The sequence below is a fragment of the Dermacentor variabilis genome, chromosome 7 (assembly GCF_050947875.1).
Source record: "Dermacentor variabilis isolate Ectoservices chromosome 7, ASM5094787v1, whole genome shotgun sequence".
In the NCBI taxonomy this organism is placed as follows: domain Eukaryota; kingdom Metazoa; phylum Arthropoda; class Arachnida; order Ixodida; family Ixodidae; genus Dermacentor; species Dermacentor variabilis.
In genome coordinates this window covers 149,371,647-149,380,873 of record NC_134574.1, presented here as the reverse complement: position 1 = coordinate 149,380,873, position 9,227 = coordinate 149,371,647, and the positions used below count along the sequence as shown (strand labels likewise).

Sequence of the window (9,227 nt, the reverse complement as noted above, 5' to 3'; positions counted from 1 at the left end):
ATCGCTCTTCACGACAAGGAACTGTGTTACCTTTCTCACCTTTGCTTATGCTTCAAGTGGTCACAGTTGCCTCGATGTATTTCTGTGTCTCGTGCATATCATGGTTTTTGAACTGCCACCTATATATATGTTAGACATACCTTCAATAAAATGCTGCTAAGTAAATGGAGGGCGGGGCGGGAGCAGGCGCCCACCCCTGGCCCTTTATCCCGCCTAGATACATCAGCAGTTAATACCTCTTACAGGTGGATATTCTGTCTTTTGAATGTCTTAAGGATAATCACTGCACGAACTCTAAGTTACCTGGATGTGCACTCTAGGGAGTGCACAGCAAGGCAACATAGAGCGCACAGAGAGCACAGCCAGGTAATATCGTGCCATAACCACAAAGGACACATCCTACATGGAAGATTAAGGTTGTTTTCTCGAGTCGTACGAAAGGATGAGTAAAGAGGCAGTGCACATTAGATAGGTTTCCTGAAGTTCACATAGCGGACAAGGAAACAAAGGTCACGCAGGGCACGAGAAGGGAACATACATGAAACAAGAAGGTCATGACCATTTTCATAAGGAATGGGTAAATACTTGGATTTCATTTATTTCACCTTCCGTTTAGACATTTCCAGGAATTACCATGTCTCGTCTATTCACGTAGCTTTGCATACATACGAACATGCAAACTACGAGTTAACCTGAAGCGTCACGGGACACCGTGTGTAGTATGCATACCGGAGCGTCTATCTCGTTTAGGCTTATTGGACTAAGCGATGACAGGAGAATACATTTTTGAGCTCTCTCATGCATCAACATTTTGCTACTGCTTAAATATTTGTATTACTTGGAAATGTCCATTTAGACATTTCCAAGAATCACCATGTCTCGTCTTTGCAGGTAGCTTTACATACATACGCACTTGCAGACTACGAGTCAACCAGAAGCGTCGCGGGAAGCCTTGTGTAGTATGCATACCGGAGTGCCTTGATCTCGTTTAGGCCTATTGAACTAAGCGCTGACAGGATAATATATTTCCGAGATCTGTCATGCATCAACATTTTGCTACTGCTTAAATATTTGTGTTACTTTTACTTCGCCTGCCATTTAGACATTTCCAAGAATCACCATGTCTCGTCTTTGCAGGTAGCTTTACATACGTGCGCACTTGCAGACTACGAGTTAACCAGAAGCGTTACGGGAAGCCGTGTGTTGTATGCATAGCGGAGTTTCTTCATCTTGTTTAGGCTCATTGAACTAAGCACTGACAGGACAATATGGTTCGAGCTCTTTCATGCATCAATATTTTCTTACCGCTTAAATATTTGTTTTACTTTTATTTCATCTTTCATTTAGACATTTTCAAGAATTACCATGTCTCGCAGATATTTAAGCGGCTCTACAGACATACGAACGTGCCAGCTACGAGTTTACCAGAAGCTGCACAGGTTCTTTTGGCAAGTATGCATCCATACAGGCACACTGGTTTTTCGTTCATTCACCAGGATGTACTTCGTTGATTTTTATTTTCGCTGAGCAGGTAGAATAGCCACGGTGTCTGCCAACGTGTTCATTGCTGTGTTCACATTGACGCACCTTTTCTAGTAGAGGCGACACAATGGGAGCGTGTGCGCCAGAAGGTCCGAGAAGCAAATTATTGCCATTATAGCTCGTCATCGCCAACAGCGACGTGAAGCGTCCTCGCTGGTGCAGCCTTTGCAGTTCTCGCCACTTAGCGACGGAGTCAAGAACTTTAGCCAATGTTCGACGTGCCTGAGTCTCGAAACTGGATGACACTGTCGGATTGTTCAACCCGTTGAAGGGGATCATGTTTATAGTAGCCTCATATTGTACGTGTTATGAGCAAAGCGCAGTACTTCCAGTACAGGCGCCAACGAGTGTCGAAAAGGGTAGGCCACTTAGACTTGTTCAAGTGCGACTGACTTGCGTATCGTTTGCCATGTTGGTAATGTTTTTTTTTTGGACATAGTATGTAAAACTAGTTATCCGGAGGGCACCAGTGCGTTTCCAGTAAATGCAGCTTAGCCATCGACTTGTATGCCAGCAAGCTTTCCGATGTTGCGTTGAGCTCGCATCAGAAAAGTGACAGACGTCCTAGAGCAGCTGCTCGAGGATATCACGTCCAGTCATTCCATTTGATATTTGGTATTTTGGTTACTTGCAGAAGCAGGGTGCGAACATTCACCTTGAAGGGGTAGCGAATGCTACATGATGCCGACATGGAAGATACAGATGTTCGTGTTTTTCTCGTTTAAAGGCAGCGTATGGAACATTGCTGATTAGGTGGCTTGTTTGGTATCCGTAACTGCCATCTGCAGGAATTTCTTGGGAGCAGGAGTGAAGAATTCATTGATCTATTGCAAAACTGCTCTCTTCATTCTTCAGCGAAACCTTTAGGGCTGCAAACAAAATATGGTTATCGAATACTTTCGCTTTAAATCACGATTCAAAATTGCGAGTTTTATGTTTTAAAATGCGTGTCGCTTGACCGCACGATCATTCGTGGTGGGAAAGCGCCAAAAATAATGTATCAGGTTTGTTCCAACTCAGGCACGCCTTAAAGGTGCCATAAAATAGACAGTATTTGTATTTCGTGTATTTCAAGGTGACACAAAGATACACAACACCAATGCAGCAGGAGTTTCATCGGCATTGTGCAATTGCAAGCTAAGAAGCGAACTGTTTGTTTAGGCCGTCGACAGCGCTTCGTGAGTAATTTTCGCCGCTTACAATCACCGTCTTGCAAACAATGTGGTTGGGACTTGCCCTCAGCCACCGTTCATGCTTGCAGAAAAAGTGACCGGAATTCATGAAGTGGCGTACGCTGCGAATAAGCTACGAAATTCGCCCGGCCACATGGAATGCGTGAGTTAAAATAGTAGCCGTTGACGCGCGAACCGAACGCTGACGGGCGAGGTTAGTAGGTGCCGCATAGCAGTCGCGTTGTGAATAATGTCCGGAGCGCAGCACAGCTCCTGTGCAATCTTCATCACCGGAATTCCGGATATTTTGTACACGAGAGAGCACTTGTTCATAAGTGGTGAACTCATTCACAAGGCTTTACCAGCACCCAGGTGCCTAGAACCGAATTGTTTAGGGACTTTCGAAAAGGCGCGATGGCGGTGCCAAGTGTCGCCGTGGCACGTTAGATCCCTGGCCCACACCAACCGTTCGTCGTTCAACCATGTTCAACGCTGTTTGTGTGACTGGTGTGATGTCTAAGCAGTGGGTTCAGTGTTTCTTGGCGGAAAGCCGAGCAGTAGCGGTGTCCACCCTTTTCGGCAGCGTCATCACATCGCACATGCAGCTTTACTTCGCGGACGTTGAAGGAGCCATTGTACGGGTTTCTGGCCACGACTTAGGTCCCGTAAGTCAGATAACGCTCGAGGGGGTGTTTCCTCACAACCGTTCATTCGACCTTGAAATGAGGCAGCTCGTGTTTTCAATCGCGTTCAGTGCACTCGTACGTGCCATCATGTCATTTACTTTTACCGCGAGCATTAAGACAATGATTTCGCAATGCTGTGAACTTAAAGGGACACTAAAGCGAAACAATAAATCAGTTTAGACTAATGAAGCATTGTTTGAGAACCCTGCAGGCAGTCATTTAAAGAGAATAGTTTGATTATTAGATGAGAAAATGAAGGTCCAAGTACCAGTATTTGAATTTCGCGCCGAAACCCCAGGGCCGGTACGTCAGCGTGACGTCAGGGATCCCAGAGTATGTTTTCGCATTTGGGCCGCGTTGGCTGAATAAAGGTTCCCGAAACTTGGCATGTTTAATATTTGGCTCCTTTAGAACACAGTGTAGTCAATCTGTACCGCTATATATAATTAGTAGGCCCTAGAAGATGCCATCATATTCCAAGACGTCACAGCCCCCAGATGCGGGAACTTAAGTAGGCGTCACCACCCATATTTCGTTCTTGCGCTTTTTCTGGCTTACCAAACGTCTTATCGTTGTAAGAGTGGTGTTTTTGGTGTTGTAGAACGGTATTTTACTGATGCAGAAGAAATCATTCTTCACTTTAGTGTCCCTTTAACGGAGCTCTAATAACATCAAATGGTCTGCCAGAATTCTACGAACTAAAATGCAGAGATCCCTGGGATTTCATGGTAATATAAGAGCGTGATAAACACAGAGAAATGGAGCTTAATAACGCGCCGTGGGGTGCTCAGCTGCATCTCTGCCTGTTTTTCGCTCTGTTAGTTTTAGCAATGGGACACAGAGTTCTGAACAAAGTTGGGATTAATGTATGAGGCAATATACGTCTACACTGGCTTCACTGCAACACATTTATGTAGTGCGATGAAGAGAGAGAGAGAGAGAGATAGCACTTTATTTACACCCGTCAGAGAGTATGGGTGATCGGGTGAGACGCAGCTCTCCCTATCACCGTCCACCTCCCCCCTAGACGTCGGCCGGAATCAGTTGGCTTCCGGCGGCGGCCTGGGCTTGACGGATGGCCTGTTTTTGGGCTTGCTCTTCCTGGCTATGGAGGGAGGATTCCCATGACTCTCTGTTTCCATGTAGGCCGTTTAGTGCTGGGCAAGCCCAAAGCATGTGATTTAGCGTTGCTGTGCCTTCACAGTTTTTACATTTTGGAGAGTGCACCTCAGGATGCCATTTGTGCAGAATATACGGGTTTGGGAAGGTACCTGTCTGCAGTTTTCGCCATATTACCTCTTCCTGCTTTGTGAGAGATCTATGGGGGGGAGGCAGAGTTCTCCTCCCCATTCTGTAGTGTTCTAGAATTTCTCTGTATGTGGTTAACTCTCGCTTTTTGGACAGGAAGTAATCTGCCTGCGCTGGGGCCCGGTGTGTGAGTCCTCGGGCGACCTCATTGGCGATCTCGTTCCCTGTGAGTCCACTATGAGCGGGTGCCCATATTATCCTAATTAGGTCGTTAGGTACGTTCTCCTTGCCTGCTTGCAGAATTTTGCCGGCCTCTTTGGAAACCTTACCTTTGTCATAGGCTTTGATTGCAGTTTTAGAATCGGTGATGACTATTCTAGTTGATGGGTGTGTGATTGCCAGGGCAATCGCGCAAACAGTGGATTGCGGGCACGGGTAGTTAGATTACCCCGGTTCTAGCTTTGATGCCTTCGCTGCCCTGAACATCTTGTTTTATTGAAGATCCCGTTTTATTGTAATCTCAGGTGCTCCCGAAATCTGCATTTGCTAGCATTTTTATTTTCACATGCTAAACGGTCACAGTGCAATGCACGCCTGTATTGAGGTTAAGCTTACTAAAGTCGCCAAACGTTTTTAATGTCAGACCTAACAGTTATAGCATGGCGCGGCAAATATGCTAGCCCAGACTTTCCCTTTAACAATTTTATTAGGACTGTCAAGCTAATCTCACACCATAGAAAAATAACGTAAACACCTCAAGAGTTGATTAGCGCAACTCTATGCCAAAAGTGTGGTAAAGTGCTTTGCACATTCCAACGGCACACCTTAAGTGCTTTAAGATTATAAATAGTTTAGCATTGGTGCAGGTTGATCAGACTTACTGCGATGGTGGTTGCTTTACAATGAGAATAATAGTATTAAATAGGCGGAGGCAAGCGACTTCCTTTCAGCTTGGTTATGCAAGCCACAAGGGTCCTAGCAAAACCCGAGAAGGGTTCTCGTTTAGGCATGCTGCTTGCGTCCTCTAATATAAACATATGTCAGCAGCATAAAAAGAAGCTGAAGCCATAGAGCTTCGAATGTCCCAACTCGTTTATTTTTCTATACTCATTACAGCCTAAACATTACGCTGTCGTCACAGCATCCGCATGGCTCGTTGTCATATTTTGCGACGAGAGCAGTGCTCCCTCAGTTAGTGCTGCCTGTTCTAATATTACTCCAAGAATTCTTTAAATAATTCATATTTTAAGCACTGAGCATGTCGCGCCCCCAAATAAACTGCTTTGCGCTGCACCACATAATGCCCGACTAGAAAAAAAGCATGAGGCATTCTTCTCTGTGAAGGTGAATGACCAGCGAAGCTGCGTAGCCCACAACAAAGCGGTGACACAGAATTTTGAACAAAAGTAGGAACGAATTTATTATCTTTATCGGTGGTCATCGTGACGGAAGGTATGCACACATTTATTTTGATACATCCGCGTTCATTAGTGTTTCCCATTTGTTACATATGTTCGCGTTTTCATTTCGCAATATATCTAGAGGCAAGGAATTTGAGTCCGAAATCTCCGCACCGACTGGCAGTGCGCCGGTTCCGTCAGCGCGTTTGCAGAGGAGGGAGGAGCAGCATGGGAACGCTGGCATGATGAGTGGCAACGGAGCCATCTAGGGGAAAAACTCAGTGCCCTTCCACTCTGTGAAGAAGGATGACCAGGGAAGCTGTGTATGTGGGCCCCTTAATGGCGAACCGCACCGCCGAAACGCGCGGGTGGGCCCGGTATTGCACTGTATTGGGGAACGGCTTCTTATGAGGAGTGCTTAGCGCCTGCTTCACCTGCACCGTGGGTCGGCCCGGCACTGCTCTATCTTCGGGATCGGCCCACGTCTGGGGAGTGCTTAACGACTGCTTCACCTCCGCCGCGGCTCTGCACTATCGGCATTGCACTATCTTCGGAATCGGGCCAGGTATGGGGAGTGCTTAACGCCTGCCGCACCTCCACCGCGGGTCGGGTCGGCATTGCAACGTCTCCGGGATCGGTCCACGTAGGAGGAGTTTTTTTCATACGACACGAAAATTTCCTTGGATGGTAGAGTTATACAGCTTTGCTGTAAAAGGCGACGATGAACACGCTAGCAGTCGCTCCAGCCATTGCTTATGATGACACTTTTTCTGCTCACACAGAGTTGTTGAAGGACCTGAGAAATGCACGAAACCCTAGCCATAATTAGCTTTGCTATAATTAAGCTATTACAATAAACTATCGGAAGCAGCTAAAAACAGCAAAAGCTTCTTGGCTAAATTTCCAGCTTCTAAAGTTGTTTACTATTGAATTAGGGCAAGGAAGAAATTGCTAAAATGAACATAAGTTTATATTGTCTGCAAACAGAATTTCAATTTTAAGAAAATGCATGAAGTGGGTCCAGCCTCATAAAAACAAAAAGCAAGAAATTGTGTTAGAGATATATATTCAGTTGCCCCTCAAACGCGTAGATTTAAAGCAATGTTGAAATCTAAGAGATGCGAAGTGCGTCCGAGTTGTTGAGGTTGCAGCAGTAGCAAATCACACGAGCAGAGCATCATCGCCTGTTGCTGTTAGCTCTAGGTCACAGATCAGGGCGATGTGGGATGCTTTTTAAGGGGGAAGTGTTGCTTAGAAAAGGTAGCAGCTCCATTCAATGTCCCTGCAAAGCCTGCAACGTGTGGCCGGAAACGGTGGCGTCAAACGCTGGTAGTTCTCGTATAAGCACCAGTGACCTAGAGCCTTCTAGGGTTCCATGTGCAATGGATATGTTCATGGGCTGGAGAATGAATGCAGGTTTCCTAGTCCCACCATGTACTCAAACTCATGGCGGACAATCTTGAGCTGGTCTGTAGATAGGCCACATGAGTGAACATGCCTAGAAAGTCCGCTAGTGAGAGCTGTATGCACAGAGAAATGCAGAACATATCCAAATGCATTTAAGGCTTCATCCCAATTGCATCACAGTGGCGCATCTATTCTGGGGGATTAGCCAAGAATGAGCACGTCCTCTGTTTCGCACACCTTGTGCACAATCTTTCTACAAGACCAGACATGCCAGTAGTAAGTTGTCTATTCGTGTTCATAACTAGTGGGCCAAATTCTCAAAAATATATATGGCAAGAAAACGACAACAAATGCTATGACCCGGGGAAGCGACAAAGAAATTGTCATTTAAAAATCGGGAGATAATGGAAGTGTGGTGAGTAGGGAATAAATTGAAAACAACAGAGTTGTGATAAATTTTGCACAGCTTGAAAACCCACATTAGTCATTATTTTTATAGAAAGAGTGGCTTCTCTTATACGATAACCTATAAGGTAACAGCGATCTCCAGCTAACCTGCCTTGTTTCAACGATCACCATGCTATGCCTGCAGATTTCTTAATAGTACCATGCTAATATGGCCTTTGCTGCCGTCGACCATATGTACCCGCCACCCTTCTCAGGCATCCTGCTAACATAATAGTGCCGAATGTCTCGTCTTCCGATCGCATGAACTGTCCAACGCCACTTCTGTTACTCTCAACTAGTATGTCGGCTAGACTCATTTGCTGTCTAACAAGTACAGTACAGCTCTTTTATCTTAATGTGCAACCTACCATAGTCTTGTCCACCATGTATTGCATGGTTATGTTTACTTTCTAGTTTCGTTGTTATCCGCCAACTCTCAGCCCTGAAGCTTAGTACTGGTATTATGCACTGATTGTGTACTTTGCTAGGATAGCAGTAAACTAAGCTGGGCGCTCCACCCCATTTATTTGGTGTTATCCTCGTGATGCAGGTCCCCTGTGACTACTTAGCCCTGGTAAAGATCCTCCTGCAACAGGTTCGAGAGGTTGTTCACCAACCTAGGTGTCATGAGAAAGAAAAGGCCAGCAAAGGATTATGGTACCAAACAGAGGAAGATTCCCACTTGAAAAAGCACATGGCTGCATAAGAGGCGTAAGTATACGGGCTTCCAAATATAAGAACATCACATGTGTCAGCAGTGTGTCCAGCTACATCGCCAGATCATTTGGCGTGCTGGTCTGGGCCCTACCTCCACAGTTGATGTTACCCGAGGACGTCGCTTGGCATCGAGGTACTAATGTCGGCAACTTGAACTAGCACTGGACCTCCCATCTGGCCTTGTTCATAGCCGATCGACGGATGAGCGGCAGGAGTTCGCGAGACATGTCAGCGAGCATGGAATGTTAAACATTGCCGTTTCCTCCAGGTGATTATACGTAATTGACTTTAACATTGCTCATACTGTAACCATATTCAGTACAGGATACTCCGTTCCTGCTATCAGTTTTGAAAATTCATATATTAGTGCTGTTCCTGTAAGCATTTATACCATAATATATAAATAATTATTTATTGTATTTCCGCTGTGTTCATTGTACTCTCTCTCTCACGGCCACTGGATGCAAGGATGCATGAGTAGCCCCTGGGTTGCTCAGGGCTTCGGCAAGAGTGTGAAGCAGAAGGTGGCATCTGTTGCCATTAATTTGGTGGTGATGCCACTGCTCCTGGATACTTCTGTGGGAAGGTGCTTGCCAGCATAGTAGAAT

General features: G+C 45.7%; 1 long non-coding RNA gene across 2 annotated transcripts in view; it reads left to right on the top strand.

Annotated features, from left to right (window-relative positions):
• Positions 1-1,375: 1,375 nt before the first annotated feature.
• The window catches only part of LOC142587208 (uncharacterized), a 58,534-nt gene continuing 50,682 nt past the window's right edge, over positions 1,376-9,227 (top strand). The window contains exon 1 of one of the 2 annotated variants that reach the window (XR_012829397.1): positions 1,376-1,452. This is a non-coding gene — a long non-coding RNA (uncharacterized LOC142587208). The remainder of the gene's footprint in view (positions 1,453-9,227) is intronic. The other variant, XR_012829398.1, reaches the window with a different exon arrangement.